Genomic DNA, 19,381 nt, shown 5'->3' with positions numbered 1-19,381 from the left:
GGTTATTTCATGACGTAATTGACGACAGAAATACGATGTAGCTCGTAGTGTCTTTGTGCGCCTTGAAGCAATATACATATAGCCTGACAACATCTTATCTGACCGCAGATACTGAATAAGGACAATGTGTTTCTCTCAGTATCTGACAGAAGTCTCACCAGCTTTCACACACATCTCTCAAAAGCTCTTTTGGAGTCTGTACTGTAGGCCTACCTTTTCCGTGTTTGTTTGATTTTCGCTGAAGTGTGATATTCGTCTCAATGGAAAGCCTATTTAGCATAAACCTCAGCCTGAAATCTCTCCATATTCCTTAAATAGTGCACTATGTGACACTAACTGTAGGAAATAGTGAACGAGTGAGCAAGTAACCAAAGTCGGATTAAGATGGTGTTTATTATTTCAGTGGGAGGGGCATTCTCGTTCTAGAAAGCATTTGATTGGTCGTCACTTCACGGTTTTGTCTTGGTTTGTTTAGCCAGAAGTGAGAGACTGTCGTTTTTAATTTAGTATGTTCTGAAAACGAAATATGTGAGGGTTTATCATAACATGAATGACCTTAAAGCTAGTGGATAGAGACTAAAACCAGCTAAACCTTCATTTAGATTAGATTGTCTTTCAGTTGACTTAAAAATGTAGTTAAACTAATGTGTTTTATAAAACACAACCGCACTGGCCGGTGTTAAACAGTGCTAGATCAGGTTTTAGATCTAGTTGATGCCTTTCTTTTTGAAAAATATAAAAGCAAAGTAAAAAAAATCAGCAATAGAAAGGTTTACATCTCCAAAAGTCCAAGGTAAGGACTTTTATACGAATTTATAAGATTTTTTATATTTATATATACAATATAAATGTATATATACAGTATGCAAACATTTTCTTAAATACATGAATATGTGTGTGTATTAATGTAATTATACACACACACACACACACACACACACACACACACACACACACACACACACACACACACACACACACACGTGTATATATATATATATATATATATATATATATATATATATATATATATATATATATATATATATATATATATATATATATATATATATATATATATATATATATATATATATATATATATATATATATATATATATTATTATTTAAACACAAACTTTTATTTTGACAGCACTAGAAGATATAAACATATGGACTTTTTTCTCTCTTCCAAATCACTAACGAAACCCCGTAATGTCCGAAAGAAGGAATTATGGATCTTTTGGCACAGTATTATGTTGCTTATGCCATTGGTTTTCTTTTAATGGGTTGAGGTCTGTCTGTTTCTGAACTTCAGTTCTTTCTCAGCTCCCTTTATCATGTCTCTGCCAGATCATTTTCGCTTGAAATACATCAAGGTTTTGGAATATGCTCCATTTGGCCCAGCCAAGGTTTGTCTCCCTGAAGGGTAAGAGTCTTAAACACACTTTCAGTTTTATGGAACCCAACCAAAGTCATTAATCTGTGGATACATCAGATAATAAGGAAATCAGTTATGTGGAAAAAGAAGATTTTTTGTGTCCTGAATTTTTGGAAGTTGGGATGTGCAGGGACAAAGTTGAGGAGCTGTGATGATCAGAATTATTTTACCTTGTGCATGATAAAATGCAGCATCCATTAAATCCATTCTTTGTGTTGTTTCAAGTGCATCTTTCTGTTGTCACAGAAACCCAAGGAGGATGGACTGTCAAGAGGTAGGTGAAAAGTTATCAGTCAACTCCATCCCAAGATCCAGAAGATCTTCTGGAGGAAATCTCAAGAAGATCGTCCCAAGGAAGTCTCAGATGCTTCCTGCCTTCCTCTGTCCAGGAGAGAATGTTCTGTTAGGCTGTTGTCTTCTGAACAGACGTGATCAGACCATCATGTTGGAAAAATCAGACGCTAATGTGAGTTTGAGTCTATAAGGTGTTTGGTGTCTCTGTTTGTGTTTCAGGGAGTTTTCGGGAGGATTTTGCTGGAATTCAGAAAAATGTACAACTGAAAGCCGACCTTGGGAAGACCAGACCCATAAACCACTTTTCTCCCCATGTCCTTTATCTGTTTTTTTTGTTCACTTAGTCTCTGTTTACACCTGGTATTAAGAAGTGTTTTGGTCAATCGGATCACAAGAAGACAGATTCCTGTACATCTGGTGTTTAAATCCGTCTCTTTTGTCCACTTTCAACCACTTCTGTCCTGATTTCTTTGAGGGGACGGTCTATTGGCAGGTAAATGCATGGATTTTCCAGATCTTTGATCTAATGGACGAAATAAGCGTGCGCAATTTACATATGAACGTGGCCAAAACATACGGAGAGCATCAGCTTTCATTTTTGCTCTGATAGGCGCAAGACCAGCCGAACATAGAGTGTGTGTGTTAGAAATCAGGGATGGTGAGAGAACATTGCGCTTTGGTACGTTTATCTTGTCTTCAGCCGACGAAGTTTAAATCCCATCTGGCTAGCGCACTTCCCATAGTTTATGCGAGAGTGGGGGGTCTTTTTAGTGGCTGTTCGAATGCATTTGATCATATGAGTGTCTACACTACGAAAGCAATTCAGTCAATGCGTTTTCAACAATGAAGTAGTCAGGCTGGACTGGGACTAAAATTCGGCCCTGGACAAACCCATCCGGCCCATGAGTTCCCCTGTTGCCTCAAATTCGAGTAAATAAATAAAACTAGGACAGGGACAAATAATGATGGATATTATTGAATTTACTGCAAATGCAGTTAACAAATTTATTATTGCACTTCTACCACACAGAAATGCACTTGACAGTAAAGAACTGATTTTGAGCTAGGATGCATTAAAGTGAATTTACTGCTATTAAATTCTGTCATTTACTCACCCTCAAGTTGTTCCAAACCTGTCTGACTTACTCTCTTCTGTGAAACACAAAGAAGCTATTTTAAAGAATGTTGGCAACCAAACCATTTTGGTTTGGCTACCATTGAATATTGTATGAAAAAAAAAATACTTTTAATGATTTTCTTATATGGTACACAGAAAGAAATTCATTCAGGTTTGTAATGACATTAGAGTGAACAAATTATCACATTTAAGGTTGAGCTACCCTTTAAAAACAATAATATTTTAGAGTTAACACCTAATTTATGTAAGACACTGATATCTATCTTTCATGAGGCTCTCATTGAAATAACATTTAATTAAATTTCATTAGAACTATTCAAAAGTTCATAAAACATTTAAAGAGAAAAAAGTTTTGTCCTTAATTAATGGGATCCAGGCTTTAAAGCTGTTTTGTTGAATTATCCTTTAACCTAATTAAATTTTATTTATAGTTTAACTGTATATGTTAAGTGTAAGATCATGGTAATCACAGGTAAAACCATGCTCCTCATTACCATGGGTTTCTAAAATAAATAAATAATAATAAACTATTGAATTTGTAATACAAAAATATATTATAAACGTAGAAAATGCGAAAACAGTATTTTCTGAAAACAGGATTTATATTCTGCAATATTTAATGTAAGTAATGATAGCAACATTTTTAATAAATACATTTCTGCCAAAATGCCATATTTCTTCACTGAGTAGCTGCAAGGTAAATTATTATAAAGGTGTGGTGGTGCTAAGTTTGTAGTTGTGTGTACGTTTTCCAATTTATCCCGTCATGTATTTACATGCTCGCAGCTGTTTTCAGCTAGATTCACCACAGAACCTGTAATGTTCCCATATCACATGACTGTATAAAACTAAATGCGGAGTCAAAGTGCCGTTCATCACTTCATAGAGCAGCAGAAACGCAGCGCGTCAGCAGCAGCACTGTGCGGATATTCGCTTTTTGCAGTTTCCCATGCGCTCAAAAAAAAAAAAGAGAGAAAAAAAAACATGCCAAATATGGATGAGCGTCAGACAAACCACTGGGTCGCTGTCCCTGCATGATGGGCCAGTCCATGGCAAAAAGAATATAAATAACCTTGTAGGCTATCGGTCCCCAAAGTGTGTCGGGCCACCGGGAAAATGCCCGGTATGCCGGGTATGCCAGATTACCAGTCCAGCCCTGGAAGTAGTCGAAAGTGGACAAGCTCAAAGCGTTTTAGAACTTGTTTACACCTGTATTTAGCGCTGTCCACTTGTGATCAGATCGACCAAAACGCATCTTAATACCAGGTGTAAACAGGGCCCAAATGAAAACATTTTCTTTAAAGGAACACTCCACTTTTTTTAAAATAGGCTCATTTTCTAACAGTTGAGTTTTACCGTTTTCGAATCCATTCAGCCGATCTCCGTGTTTGCCGGTAGCACTTTTAGCATAGCTTAGCATAGATCGTTGAATCTGATTAGACTGTAAGCATCTCGCTCAAAAATGACCAAAGAGTTTCGATATTTTTCCTATTTAAAACTTGACTCTTCTGTAGTTACATCGTGTACTAAGACCGACGGAAAATGAAAAGTTGTGATTTTATAGGCCGATATGGCTAGGAACTATAATCTCATTCATGCAAAATAATCAAGGAGCTTTGCTGCCGTACCATGGGCGCAATGATATTACGCAGCGCCTAAAATAGTCCCCAGCGCTCTCCATGTGCAAGCAGGTTGTGACGTTTGTTATGTTGACGGAAGTTGGCCTATTATTCGTCGGTCTTAGGACACGATGTTACTACAGAAGAGTCAAGTTTTAAATAGGAAAAATATCGAAATTCTTTGTTCATTTTTTTGAGCGAGATGCTAACGCTCTAAACAGATTCAATGATGTATGCTAAGCTATGCTAAAAATGATACCGCCAGACCGGGAGATCGGCTGAATGGATTCGAAAGCGGTAAAACTTGTTGGAAAATGAGCCTATTTTCAAAAAAAGTGGAGTGTACTTTAACATTTGAGCAAATCATTCCAGATGCTTCCCTAAGATCTTCCAGAACTCTCTGGAACCCGATATTCCACATCTAGATGTTTCAAAGCGTGAGTATTAGACAAATATGATGAGACCTGGAGGATGACAATAGAATAATGAGAAATTATGACATCTAGAGTCAAGTCAAGTCAACTTTATTTATATAGCGCTTTTAACAATACAGATTGTTTCAAAGCAGCTTTACAGTGTTAAACAGGAAAATAATGCAGCATCATTTTATTCAGCCGTCTAGCCATTCTGGAGAAAACGGTTATGTCATCAGTTCATTTCAATTATCATACAGTGACAGTGTGGGCTTTAGATCAGTAATTAGATCAGTAATTTAGTTTATATGGTTAATTTAGTTTAATAATTAGATTTATTTGGATATTTAGTTGAAAATTTAGAAAAATGTAGTGTGCCCAACAGAGCACGCCAAGCCAGAGGCAACAGTGGCAAGGAAACCAAAACCCCATCAGGACCTAATGGAGAAAAATAAACCTTGGGAGAAACAGGCTCAGTCGGGGTGCCAGTTCTCCTCTGGCCAATTAACAAACAGCATATGATTATTATTCTGGAAACTTTACAGGTCAGAGGTCATAATAGATCGGAATTTTCGAAGGATCGGAGGCAACACGCCGGAGACGGGTTTATTGAGGCTGATGTGTTGATTAAATAATTATTAAAGTGCAATGGTCTCTATTAAAGTGTTCTCATTTTTGTTCAGATGTATTCGTTTATTGAACTGTACATGCAGTTTATACAGACAAGTGACTTGAAAACACCTCTTTTTTTGTGTCCTTTCAGAAGAAGATGCATCTCTCTGCTGGAACCTGGTGAGTGTGAGGTGCTTCGACATGGTCATTATGCTCATGTCGTCTACTGAGAAGAAAATTACAAACCTTCACACACTCTACCGCTGAGTGCATGTCCACAGCGGCCTATGGATACACACATCTCTTTTCCTTTCAGTGCTACAGGAGCCGTTTGACTGCATTCACTGCTCTAGACCATTCTGTTCAAGATTTGCTGAAGCCTTTGCCTTCTGACCTCTGCTCAAAGGAGGACAGGGAGTATGATGTTTTAACGCTCTGTAGAGCTTGAGGAACGAACATCATCTGTTTAGATTTACAGCATTTTAGTTCTCAAAATCAAAACTCTGCCATGGACTGGAAAGCCTCAAGAGTCCTGGAGTCTAAATGGGTGTTACTCGTCAATATGTGGTGAAACACACCAGAACCAAAGCATCTGTGATATTTCACTTTTCTGTTTCAGTGTGACTGGTCATTAAATATGTCTGATACTTTAAAATGGATGCTTGTGGAGCTTTTAAATGCTGTAACTTTGGAATGTTTCATCAGTGCCTCGCCGATTATTTTCACCTGAAATGTTTGTATTACTTTAGTTGATGCAGTGTGTCAAACAGATGCTCAGGAGACGCCGATTCTTCTCTGTGATTGGACGGTTATAAATGAGTCTTTTAGAATCTGACAGTATTAAAGTCAACATCAAATCAAAATGGACATCCTGGTTTTATTGTGCATGCAATAAATGCAGTTGCTTTCCTCAATAAATTGTGTTTCAATCAGAAATATGTCATTATACTGACACCAGGTGTATATTTAACAAATGATGTTTGAAAAAATCCTTATATTAAACAGAATTTGATCACGATTTTGTCTTTGAGGGTTGATAAATGTCCCAAACCCAAACTGCTAGCTGTGTTTTTAATAAATAAAACATGATCATAAATGGTGTTTGAAAGATATGACCATTTATTTATTGTTTTCATATTCATAAGATCTCGTGTGTCACTGTTAAAGACATGAAACTCAAATATATCATCTGAATAAAGTCTCTCTGAGATAATGGCATCTTCTAGTGTGAATCTTCAATGAATAAATCATAACTCAGCTCAAACAAGACTCTAAATAGTTACCTGAGAGATCAGTTCATGACACGGGCCATAAAACAGTGAATTTGATTCATCCTGAATAAATAAATGAGCTTTAAGGCTCATCAAACATCATGGGTTTTTAGAGTAGATGAGAAATGCTTCATTCAGGAGTTCATGAGACTCTCTGAGGAGTTTGAGGATGTTTGGTTGTTACAGAGAGTTGACTGACCAAGATCGCATGAGGCTTTCGGCCAGCTGTGGTTGTTTTCTGTGTTTGAAAGGTGTTGCGGGTTTAAGACAAAATAAATCGAAGTCTCAAAGATTTTTAAAGAATTGAGAAACTCCCACAAAAAAAAGCACCCATGATAGAAGAAAAATCATTGGATTGTTGGTGTGAATGTCACTCATGTCATGTGGAGACTCCTGATTTGAATCTCACTCTTAAAAAAAATTACTTTGTTTTTGATCTGAATAAATTAGAAAGAACTCAAAACAAAGAAACAAGTGCAAGTGCCAGATGTTTAGTGGTCTGAACGTAAGTTCTTGGTGTGGACAATTCTGGTTTGAATCTTGCTCAAGACGGAATAAGTTTTCACTGGTTTTTCAATGAAAAAAAAAAGACAAACACCACAAAAAAAAGAGAGCGATAAGCTAGAAAGGACCTGTGGTGCTGTGGTCTGTACATCAGTTATTGCTGTGGACAATCAGGGTTTGGATCTTGCTCAAGATGGAATATGTTTTCACTGGTATTTCAATGAATAAAAAAGACAAAACCTCCAAAAACAAATAAATAGCCGAAAGCTGCTATATAAAACGTGGTGCAGCAGTCTATGCTCTTGGTGTGGACAATCAAGGATAGAATCTCCCTCAAAATGGAATAAGTTTTCACTGGTTTTCAATTAATAAAAAAGACAAAACTCCAAATAAAAACACTGAAAGTGTGAAAGGACCAGTGGTGTAGTGGTCTAAGCATCAGGTCTTGGCGTGGACAATCCGGGTTCGAATCTCGCTAACAATGAAATAAGTTTTCACTGGTTTTCCAATTAATAAAAAAGACAAAAGTCCAAAAATAGAGAACAACAAGCGTGAAATGACTTGTGGTGTAGTGGTTCAAGCATCAGATCTCGGCTTGGACAATCAGGGTTTGAATCTCGCTAACAATCAAATAAGTTTTCACTGGTATTCCAATGAATAAAAAGTCAAAACTCCAAAAATAAAAATCTAAAAACGTGTAAGGACCAGTGGTGCAGTGGTCTAAGCATCAGATCTTGGCGTGGACGATCCGGGTTCGAATCTCTCTTGAGGTGGAAGTTTAGTTTCACTGGTTTTTCAATGAATAAAAAAGTCCAAAACTCCAAAAAAAAAAAAAGTTAAAAGTGTGAATGGACCAGTGGTGTAGTGGTCTAAGCATCAGATCTTGGCGTGGACTATCCGGGTTCGAATCTCTCTTGAGGTGGAAGTTTAATTTCACTGGTTTTTCAATGAATAAAAAAGTCAAAAATCCAAAAAAAAAAAAGTTAAAGTGTGAAAGGACCAGTGGTGTAGTGGTCTAAGCATCAGATCTTGGCGTGGACGATCCAGGTTCAAATCTCTCTTGAGGTAGAAATTTAGTTTCACTGCTTTTCCAATGAATAAAAAAAGATAAAATTACCAAAAAGTGAGAAATATTATGCAAGTGCCAGTGGCTCAGTGGTCTGAGTGTGTCCTCCCTGAATGGGAAGACCCTGGGTTCAAACCCCAGCCTGGTCACCAAAGCATGGTTGCGTGAAGGTTGTCCCATCGTGAGCTGTGACAAGCTGTGAGCGGATCAGATCACGACAAGCAGGACAAGTGACGGCAGGACATAATAAAGGGGGAGCGAAGATCCAAACAGCTCCCCCTGGGACTTCTGGGCCAATATCCAGCAGCGGTTATAGAGCAGGAGTTAAATTTTTCAAAAATGACTTATAAAATTTTTTTTCCAGAAACCAGGCTAAGTCAACATTTTGTTTTTAAAATAAACATTTGGCCCCTCCCCTTTAATTAATCATGACCAATCCCCACACAGCTCTTACCTTTAGTCTCCAGACCTAGCCAATGGAAATCTCAGGTGCTGCCTGCCTCAAGGGACACACACTTCAAGGGTGTTTCCACATGATCCATGCTGAAAAATTCAGATGTGAACTCTGGTAAAATCCATTTCTAATGACAAACAACTTGTTTTATCTTGGGGATAATGAGATTAAAGTTACAAATCAATCAGTTTACAACTAAGACCTGTGGGCCACATAATCTGAATGATTTTGACAGGCCTCATTTGAAAATCTGACTGAACAACTGCTTATGTAACAGGTGTTTATGTTTGGAAATCATGAATGGCACACAAATGTCACATTTATCCTTTTATTGTACACACAAACTGGATCATTCTCAAACAGAAATGGCCTGTTGAAACCTTCATCCCTGGGAATGAGCCAGTACCAGACAGGTCCAAGAGTTCTTGTCTAAGTCATGGAGTACGCTCTATTGAATCCGGAAAAAGGTCGGGTGAATAAGAGTTCAGCGGTTGCTCTCCTCAAAAAAACACCATGCCAAACATCTCACTGCTGTGCTTCTCCTGCCACCGCCTCATGACCTCCAGCAGCTCTGACCCAGAGATCCCCTACAAAAAGACAGCAGGGAGACAATCAGAACCACATTTCACCATAGGCTCTTCCTGTAGGAAGCTACAAGTCTTCACAGAAATGAGCGTACATGATTAAGGCTAATAGAATAATTGTATACTGTGTGGAGGTGAAAAACTCACTCATGCACAAGCAAATCAATGGTTAAATGCAACAAGTTCCACAATATAATTAAGATTGCATATCACACCTTGATATACAAAGTCAAAAACAATAAGTTAACATGCATTTCAATGGATGTCTATGGGGCAAGTTATTGATCTATGATATAATTGCTAATTGTTAATTCAAATCAGGTGCTGCAATTCAAGCTTCAGGCGAAAAATCAATTAAGGATATACTCTAAAATGGAATATAATTTGAAAGCTTAACAATTGAATGTTTAAGAAACAGTCAAGAAGAACTTAAAACACTGTTGCAACCACATACATAAACAAAATGGAATTTTTATATTACAAAAAAAAGAGTAAAAACACTGCTTACATTTCACAGACAGGGCTTGTTAAGCTAGGATTGGGACATTTGAGTAGCTTTTATAAACGTGCCCACATTTCTGTGCATTAAACAATGGCACTGACATATTTTAAAAGATTTCAGTTAAAACAGCTCAAATGTGAATTTTAGTTTTGGACTAGACTTATGCCTTGTCTGTGAAACCAGGATATTAATTTTAAAATATTTACTTGCAATATTCAAAGAAGACTTCCCCTCATGCTCACGCCATTCCTCAGGTGGATTGCATATTGGCAACAGGCTGTCCGGATATTTATAACATTTTCAGCCAATGGGATTACTGCTTGTAAATTAGCCCTGCCCCCTGCCAACGATCTGCAATTAAGCAAAATAAACTTCTTACGATCACCATCAGTCATAAATGTATTCACAGAGCACAAACAACAATAATGTGCTGTTTGAAATAAAAATAAATAAGGGTGAATGACTCTAGGACTTTCTACTTTTTTTTATTTAATTAACAATTTTTAGATCTTTTTCCCCATTAAAAATGTAATTCCTGAGTAATGGTAATGAACTGTTGGCATTTACAAATGTACTGATATCCATAATTGGAGCTCAACAAACAATTAGCGCTTGGAAAACTACATTTTAATTACAATTAATATAGACATGTGCAGATGAATTTTGGCTGATGATAACTCGAAATTCAGAGCCAAATCGGAGAAAAAAAACTTTCTAAGAAAAAAGTTTTCCAATAAAATAAATACGACTTGTTTTATCCTTAAATCAACAAACACAGATTTGTGTAATTTAACACACAAATATTAAATAACTATTTCTGCAATATTTTTCAGGATTACCATAAAAACCATCCTCATATATACACTTTTTGAAATAATATATTAATTTCAAGATGTAACATTAACATAATGATAATTTAAACGTAGCCTTTGTAAAAATATAAAGCCAAACATTAAGTGTGCAAAAACAAATTGTAAACGACTAGTATTTTCCAAGTCGACTAGCAACACCACTATCGTTTAATCGACTAGTCGGCTAGTCTCACACATCCTTAATAATAACTATGCCTAAAAGTTTACAAATATTAATTAAAAACTAGACATTGTTATACATATATCATTCTGGATAACGGATGTCATGTCCTGGCTAAATAAGGTTTTCTTTATAATCAGGCACTAACTTAACCACCTGTGGAAAACTACAACTTAGCTATCATCACTTTAAGGTAATCTTAAATCAAATAGATAGTTTTTTAAATATAAAAACATTATAAATGTTTGTTATCCAGAAGGACATGAGATATTGCTGCAAAGTGACCAAAAAGGTCAAAATATCAACATTTTAGGAGACGCTTATTGGCCTTTGCACATGTTTAGGGGCTCCTTCAGGGTCTTCTTTTTGATGGAATATTATGTCACATGACATACCAAATTGCACTATTGTCCAAAATGGTCATTGATGTCTGTTATCCAGGAATGGCATTAGACTAGAGAAATCACAATTTGGAGACAAAAGGCTTTCTCTGGCATAAAAGGCATGAGCTTAGTATTATCACTATACACTCACCTAAAGGATTATTAGGAACACATACTAATACTGTATTTGACCCCCTTTCACCTTCGGAACTGCCTTAATTCTATGTGGCATTGATTCAACAAGGTGCTGTAAGCATTCTTTAGAAATGTTGGCCCATATTGATAGGAGAGCATCTTGCAGTTGATGGAGTTTTGTGGGATGCACATCCAGGGCACGAAGCTCCCGTTCCACCACATCCCAAAGATGCTCTATTGGGTTGAGATCTGGTGACTGTGGGGGCCATTTTAGTACAGTGAACTCATTAATCATGTTCAAGAAACCAATTTGAAATGATTCGAGCTTTGTGACATGGTGCATTATCCCGCTGGAAGTAGCCATCAGAGGATGGGGACATGGTGGTCATAAAGGGATGGAAATGGTCAGAAACAATGCTCAGGTAGGCCGTGGCATTTAAACGATGCCCAATTGGCACTAAGGGGCCTAAAGTGTGCCAAGAAAACATCCCCCACACCATTACACCACCACCACCACCAGCCTGCACAGTGGTAACAAGGCATGATGGATCCATGTTCTCATTCTGCTTACGCCAAATTCTGACTCCATCTGAATCCATCTGACTACCATCTGAATGTCTCAACAGAAATCGAGACTCATCAGACCAGGCAACATTTTTCCAGTCTTCAACTGTCCAATTTTGGTGAGCTCGTGCAAATTGTAGCCTCTTTTTCCTATTTGTAGTGGAGATGAGTGTTACCCGGTGGGGTCTTCTGCTGTTGTAGCCCATCCGCCTCAAGGTTGTGCGTGTTGTGGCTTCACAAATGCTTTGCTGCAGACCTCGGTTGTAACGAATGGTTATTTCAGTCAAAGTTGCTCTTTTATCAGCTTGAATCAGTCTGCCCATTCTCCTCTGACCTCTAGCATCAACAAGGCATTTTCGCCCACAGGACTGCCGCATACTGGATGTTTTTCCCTTTTCACACCATTCTTTGTAAACCCTAGTTATGGTTGTGCGTGAAAATCCCAGTAACTGAGCAGATTGTGAAATACTCAGACCGGCCCGTCTGGCACCAACAACCATGCCACGCTCTAAATTGCTTAAATCACCTTTCTTTCCCATTCTGACATTCAGTTTGGAGTTCAGGAGATTGTCTTGACCAGGACCACACCCCTAAATGCATTGAAGCAACTGCCATGTGATTGGTTGATTAGATAATTGCATTCATGAGAAATTTAACAGGTGATAATCCTTTAGGTGAGTGTATTTGTAGGTATCATTAAAAACATCAATACAATTATGCCCAAGTAGATTTTAAATACTTTTATTCATATTTTCTACATTTTTTGTTCAGATTTTAACCTGGAATAAACATTTTGCAATTTTTTAGCTCAATAGTTCCTTAAAGATGAATTATTTATAATCAATACTCACATGAGTAATTAAGAGAAGGGAAGTCGAGTCATTTAATGTTGTGTATTTATATTTTTTTATATTATTTGGACACCAGAATTGACACCCACCGTCATTGACCCATAAATAAATGAGCAACTCTGTGGAGAAAACAAGCGGTTTAAAGTCATCCATTTCATATCACATCAGGGCCCGTATTTATCAAGCTTCTCAAAGTGCTATTTTAGTCTTAAGTGCTGAGAATTCATGACATTTACTCCTACTTTCAAACTTAAGTATAAAAGCAAGTTATCAAATTTCTTAAAGCTAAGAATCACTCTTACTCTCCCAGTTATTTAAGACAGCTCGAGAGGTCTCTCAAGTGGTTAGGAATTGCCAGTAGGGGCTTGTGATGGCACTGAGGAGACAGAGACGTGCGCAAATCTTTCAGGAGAGGGAAATGTTTGACGACGAGCAGTTAATCAAACGGTATCGTTTGGACAGAGCAGGCATCATCTTTATGTTGGGCTGAACTTTCCTTTTATAACATGTTTCCACTGTTCGACTAATTCAGCAGGCAGTAACACTTCTTCCTCCCACCAATTCGGTTTTCTTTTTGATTTATTTCATAAAGTCTAGGCTATATATAGGCAGAACAGTTAACATCACACCGGTTTAAAATTTGTTATTGTAAAATAAAGACATAGTGGAAAACGTGTTTATCTGAATATAGTCCCCAGCACGCTCTCTGTGTAAGCAGGTTGTCACGTTGGTTATTTTGACGGACGTTAACCTATTTTCAGGCGCTGAAAATAACATTGCGCTGCTGCACTCATGGGACGGCTCACAGCTCTTGATTATTACGCAGGAATGAGAGTATAATTCCTCGCCATATCGGCCAAAGAAATCATAACTTTTTATTTTCGGTCGGTCTTAGTACACGATGTAACTAACACATCACAACATGTAAATAGGAAAATGTTATTTTGTCACTTATTGAGCAGTAGGCTAGCTGGAGCTATTTACCTCCAGTCTTTGTGCTAAGCTAGGCTAGCGGTGTGTGCGTCAGACAGAGTTATGGCACACACGGAGATGAGAATGGTATGTATGGAGTTATCTAACTCTGGGGGATACGCTGAATAAGCTAAAGTCCGAAAAAGTCGGCGTGTCGTGGATCTAAAATACTGTTCCTGTTACACATTCTTCCTGAACTGTTTACAACTGTGTTTACGTTAATACTCACCACAATGGGCATTGTGACATTATTTTTGAGTGTATTTGACCATTAATAAGCTTGAAAAGGAGCACATTTTTGCACTTGTATGTCAGAGGGGGCTTAAATTACTGTGTGTGTGTGTGTGTGTGTGTGTGTGTGTGTGTGTGTGTGTGTGTGTGTGTGTGTGTGTGTGTGTGTGTGTGTGTGTGTGTGTGTGTGTGTGTGTGTGTGTGTGTGTGTGTGTGTGTGCTTCAGATGTGAGCGCAAAATCTGTGGGAATGAGTAGAATTATGTGCAATCCCGCGGGAACGTGAAGACAATAAACACACGACTGCATCAATATATGGTGTATTTGTGTTCTTCAAGCCTTCTCAGGTATTTTTATAATAATAAAGTATATTATAATGCAGTGTTAATCGATGTAGACTTTATCACTATATAGAATACTATAAAATAATACATTATCTGCCTCATTCTGTGATAAGAAGCCACATCAGCTCACAAAAAGAAAATTCGACTGACGATATGAAGTGAGTTAAAACATGTTATTAAATTTTTTCTTCATGTTATTCTTTTGTTGGACAACAGGTATATGAACGCTTCACATTACTAGTTTGTGAAGATGTTTGACACCTGTTGCTTTTTCAAACGCACGTTATAACGACTCAAACTCGCAGTGCTTTCAGACAAAGCAGCGTTTACTACTGATCACAGAGCAGCTCGTCATTAACATACTGTGCATATATTTAATTAAAATCGCAGCCTTTATGCTTTCATAATCGCACACAAGCCAAATCGGGTTTTTGGCTCGATTTTCGAATAATCATTCAGCCCTAATGGAAACGGACCTAATTCACATTTCAATTTTTTTCTTTTTATGCAAACTTTGAAAAGATTCACTTCACTTATGGAAAGAAACCCAGCTAGTGCTGAAAACACATTTTATTGAGCATTTCCTTTAATAACTTCCATAAATGACATTTACATTTAGTCATTTAGCAGACGCTTTTATCCAAAGCGACTTACAAATGAGTGCAATAGAAGCAACTAGAGCAGTCAAGGGCAACAATATGCAAGTGCTGTAACAAGTCTCAGTTAATCTAGCACAGAACATAATAATTTTTTTTTAAATAAATTAGACAGACAGACAGACAGACAGACAATGAATAGAATAATAAGTGCTATTATTATAATAGTAATTAATATAATTATCAAATGGTAATTGGGAGTGAGCCAGTGAGAATTATTACAGGTTTTGATAAAATTTTATTTACTTCCAAATAGTAATCGACAAGGAACAAAACCCCAAAATGAGGCTTAAACTTGTCTGAGTTCAGTCAAATTTGTGCTAATCGTGTCTGTCACTCTGTGTGGGACGTGCATATGTTGGCAGGGCTAAAAGATGTCTTATTTGAAACAATGAATGAGTAGTTCACTCATTCACTGCATGTTGGTTCATAACAAGCATTGCAAATAAAGATTATGTGAATAAAATGCATGTTCAACATTTTTTCTGCTGAGTTCGGTGTGATGTGTGCTGCTCACGCGAGCAGTGCAAATACTGTATCATAGGCACTAAAAAAAGCATGTGCAACTTACGAGTCACAAAAAGTGACCATGTGTAAAACAGGTCTTAATCTACTAAACTACAACACTATATGCACTACTTTTGTTGCTTGTACTTAATGGACCTAATTGCCTCATATACAGCTGTGGAGGTTTCAGATGGTCCTGCTCTGACTGTAATTTGCAGCCATATAAAACTTGGAAAAACAATAGCTTGCTCTTGTATGGAAAATGATGCAAGACTAAAGCAAGCCTAAATACAAAACATAAGCAAAAAAATTAAATTACCAGTGTCTAAAACAATAGCAAGACCTGCTGAAGTTAAAAAGTCCTGGTTAAAAAGGACAAACTTGTAAGTCAGTGAAAAATATGGGTTATTTAAACTGCAAAGGTAAAATATAGATTAAAACGATTGTGGCGAATGTGAAGCGGGATGAGAATTTATACCTACGTCTGGTTTTTCAACAAGAAACACGGATACACGTGTGTATTCTCAATCATAGCTGCTCCGAAAGCTTTCTCACTCTTCGTTCCTCGCCTCCTCGTGGTGCAATTAGACAATTTAGATGTCCTTCAAGATGGCTCATTTTAATCAATATCCGGGTCATGGGCTGGAGGATGGAGGAGCGAGGAAATTAGGAAGCATCAATTTGAGCATTGTTGCTCCCTGGTTTTCACGGTGCATTGTGGGACTTTTTAGGGATCGAACGTTTCAGTGCACTGGAAGGATGTTGCGATTTAGACAGCCCTAAAAATGGCAGACTCCCTGATCAGTGCCCTGACTACTGAACTAGAGAGTAGGGCTGCCACTAACGACTATTTTTATATCGATTAATCTATCGACTAATTTATCGATTAATCTACCGACAAATTTATCCCAATAATTTTCAACTATTTTACTTAAAAACATTAAATTTAACTTGCAACTTTGGCATTCAGTAGTGTACTATAAAAAGTATAAATGTAAACAAGCCCTTGACAAAATGTAAAACTAAAAGAGTAAAAATGTAAAAAGGTAAAAATTTGTAAACCAACATAACAAAAAAAAGAGAATATCAGCAAATACGGTTTATATAGAATAGTGCATTATAGTGATACCAAAATTATGACTTCAAGATGTTTGCAACAATAACATTATTATCAATCATGTTAACACGAACCACTATTCTGAACAGGTTGAGATGACCGAAATCTTATTTCATGATACAAGTAATTTAATATTTTATAAATGTAATTTTATAATTACAATATAGATATTTAATTTTATGTTATGTTTTTTTTTTTTTTAATAAGCCATGACAAAAACAGTGCGTTATTTTCAGTCAAGCATGGGGTGATTTTCTATTTTCTTTTGTTGTTTGATTAACATTAATCACACAGAATATTAGGTCCGGCCCTTTAATGCTGCGTTCACACCAAACGCGAATTGAGCGTCAGGCGCGAGTGATTTCAATGTTAAGTCAATGGAAAGGCGCGTTGACGCGCGTCTGGAGGTCCCGCGGCGCGGAAGGCGCGTTACGCGCGGCGCGAAGGACGCGAATCCGCTTCATTCGCGCGTCCAGTTCGCGCGAATGGCGCGAATTGAACGCGAATTGAGCGTCTTGCGCGATACGCGCGTTACACGCGAATGGTGCTTTTGTGCATTCACGCGTTTGAAGCGAATTCGCGTCTGACGCCCGAGTTGAAAAATTTGAACTTTGGCGTCAATTCGCGCCGCGTTAACCAATCAGGAGCCTGCTCGCTGCTGTCACGTGGTAAAGTGACGTGTATGAGAAACCCTGCATAAATTAAAAACAGTACTATTGTGTCACAAAATGTAGTTTTAAGACGTTTTCAGGTGGGAATGTAGTTGTTTACAGCTCAAATCTGTGGTTTATTTATAAAGAGAGTGCCTATTTTAAAAAAATAATCTTGTGTTTTTGGAGTTGTGAGATCCAGGCGATCACCGGGCAATCACTGCTCATAACCCCGGCGAAGGCAGCCTTTCCTCGGCCAGTCCTTCTGGCGTCTGCCGCTGGCTCTGATGTCCTGTAGTGGTTCGTTTTGTGTAGATCTAACGGCCGAGCTTTGCTCTCATGAATCTATAATTTGTTGTCTGCCAAATCGTTTTGACTGAGGGCAAAGAGAAGTTTAATAACTTTATATTTTAAGGATATTTAAATATACATGTACTGAACATGATGTAGGAGTTGCCTGGACCACATTTGTGTGGCTATTAATGCTTAATATATATGTTTAATGAAAATGAAAAGAGGCAGAGTGGTGTTTTATGACATATTTCTCCTGGAGTGCCTTGAACGCGCGTCAATTTCGCTTCAAACGCTCGATTTCTACGCGCGTCCAATTCTCTGCTGACGCGCGAATGCATTCAAAATGTACACGCGTGAAACTAGACGCGGTAGACGCGATTTTGACGCTCAATTCGTGTTTGGTGTGAACGCAGCATAATGCTGCGTTCACACCAAACGCGAATTGAGCGTCAGGCGCGAGTGATTTCAATGTTAAGTCAATGGAAAGGCGCGTTGACGCGCGTCTGGAGGTCCCGCAGCGCGGAAGGCGCGTTACGCGCGGCGCAAAGGACGCAAATCCGCTTCATTCGCGCGTCCAGTTCGCGCGAATTGAGCGTCTTGCGCGATACGTGCGTTACACGCGAATGGTGCTTTTGTGCATTCACGCGTTTGAAGCGAATTCGCGTCTGACGCCCGAGTTGAAAAATTTGAACTTTGGCGTCAATTCGCGCCGCGTTAACCAATCAGGAGCCTGCTCGCTGCTGTCACGTGGTAAAGTGACGTGTATGAGAAACCCTGCATAAATTAAAAACAGTACTATTGTGTCACAAAATGTAGTTTTAAGACGTTTTCAGGTGGGAATGTAGTTGTTTAAAGCTCAAATCTGTGGTTTATTTATAAAGAGAGCGCCTATTTAAAAAAAATAATCTTGTGTTTTTGGAGTTGTGAGATCCAGGCGATCACCGGGCAATCACTGCTCATAACCCCGGCGAAGGCAGCCTTTCCTCGGCCAGTCCTTCTGGCGTCTGCCGCTGGCTCTGATGTCCTGTAGTGGTTCGTTTTGTGTAGATCTAATGGCCGAGCTTTGCTCTCATGAATCTATAATTTGTTGTCTGCCAAATCGTTTTGACTGAGGGCAAAGAGAAGTTTAATAACTTTATATTTTAAGGATATTTAAATATACATGTACTGAAGATGATGTAGGAGTTGCCTGGACCACATTTGTGTGGTTATTAAGGCTTAATATATATGTTTAATGAAAATGAAAAGAGGCAGAGTGGTGTTTTATGACATATTTCTCCTGGAGTGCCTTGAATGCTTCAAACGCTCGATTTCTACGCGCGTCCAATTCTCTGCAGACGCGCGAATGCATTCAAAATGTTCGCGCGTGAAACTAGACGCGGTAGACGCGATTTTGACGCTCAATTCGCGTTTGGTGTGAACGCAGCATAAGAGCTGCACGGACCAAGTTCATTGTAACACATCCGATTTCTCACTCAACTCTGTATACGTTAACTAAAGACAAATCCGACTGTGTTTACCTGAATACTCGCCAGGACGTGCATTGCATTTTTACATATTTTTGACCATTCAAACTCAATAATCCGCAAAATTGACGTCGCAATCTGTCTGTGTGAAAGACGTGTGAGGTCAGATTAGGTCAAAGTCCTGCAGCGCGAACACGTTCCGGCCACGCCGCATTTTTCTGTTGCTTTCTATTTCCTGAGCTGCGCATATATATTTGATTGTTATGCTTCGATTGTTTAGTG

Source organism: Gobio gobio (genome assembly GCF_949357685.1).
Source record: "Gobio gobio genome assembly, chromosome: 5".
Classification (NCBI taxonomy): Eukaryota; Metazoa; Chordata; class Actinopteri; order Cypriniformes; family Gobionidae; genus Gobio; species Gobio gobio.
Note: the sequence above shows the minus strand (reverse complement) of the source record.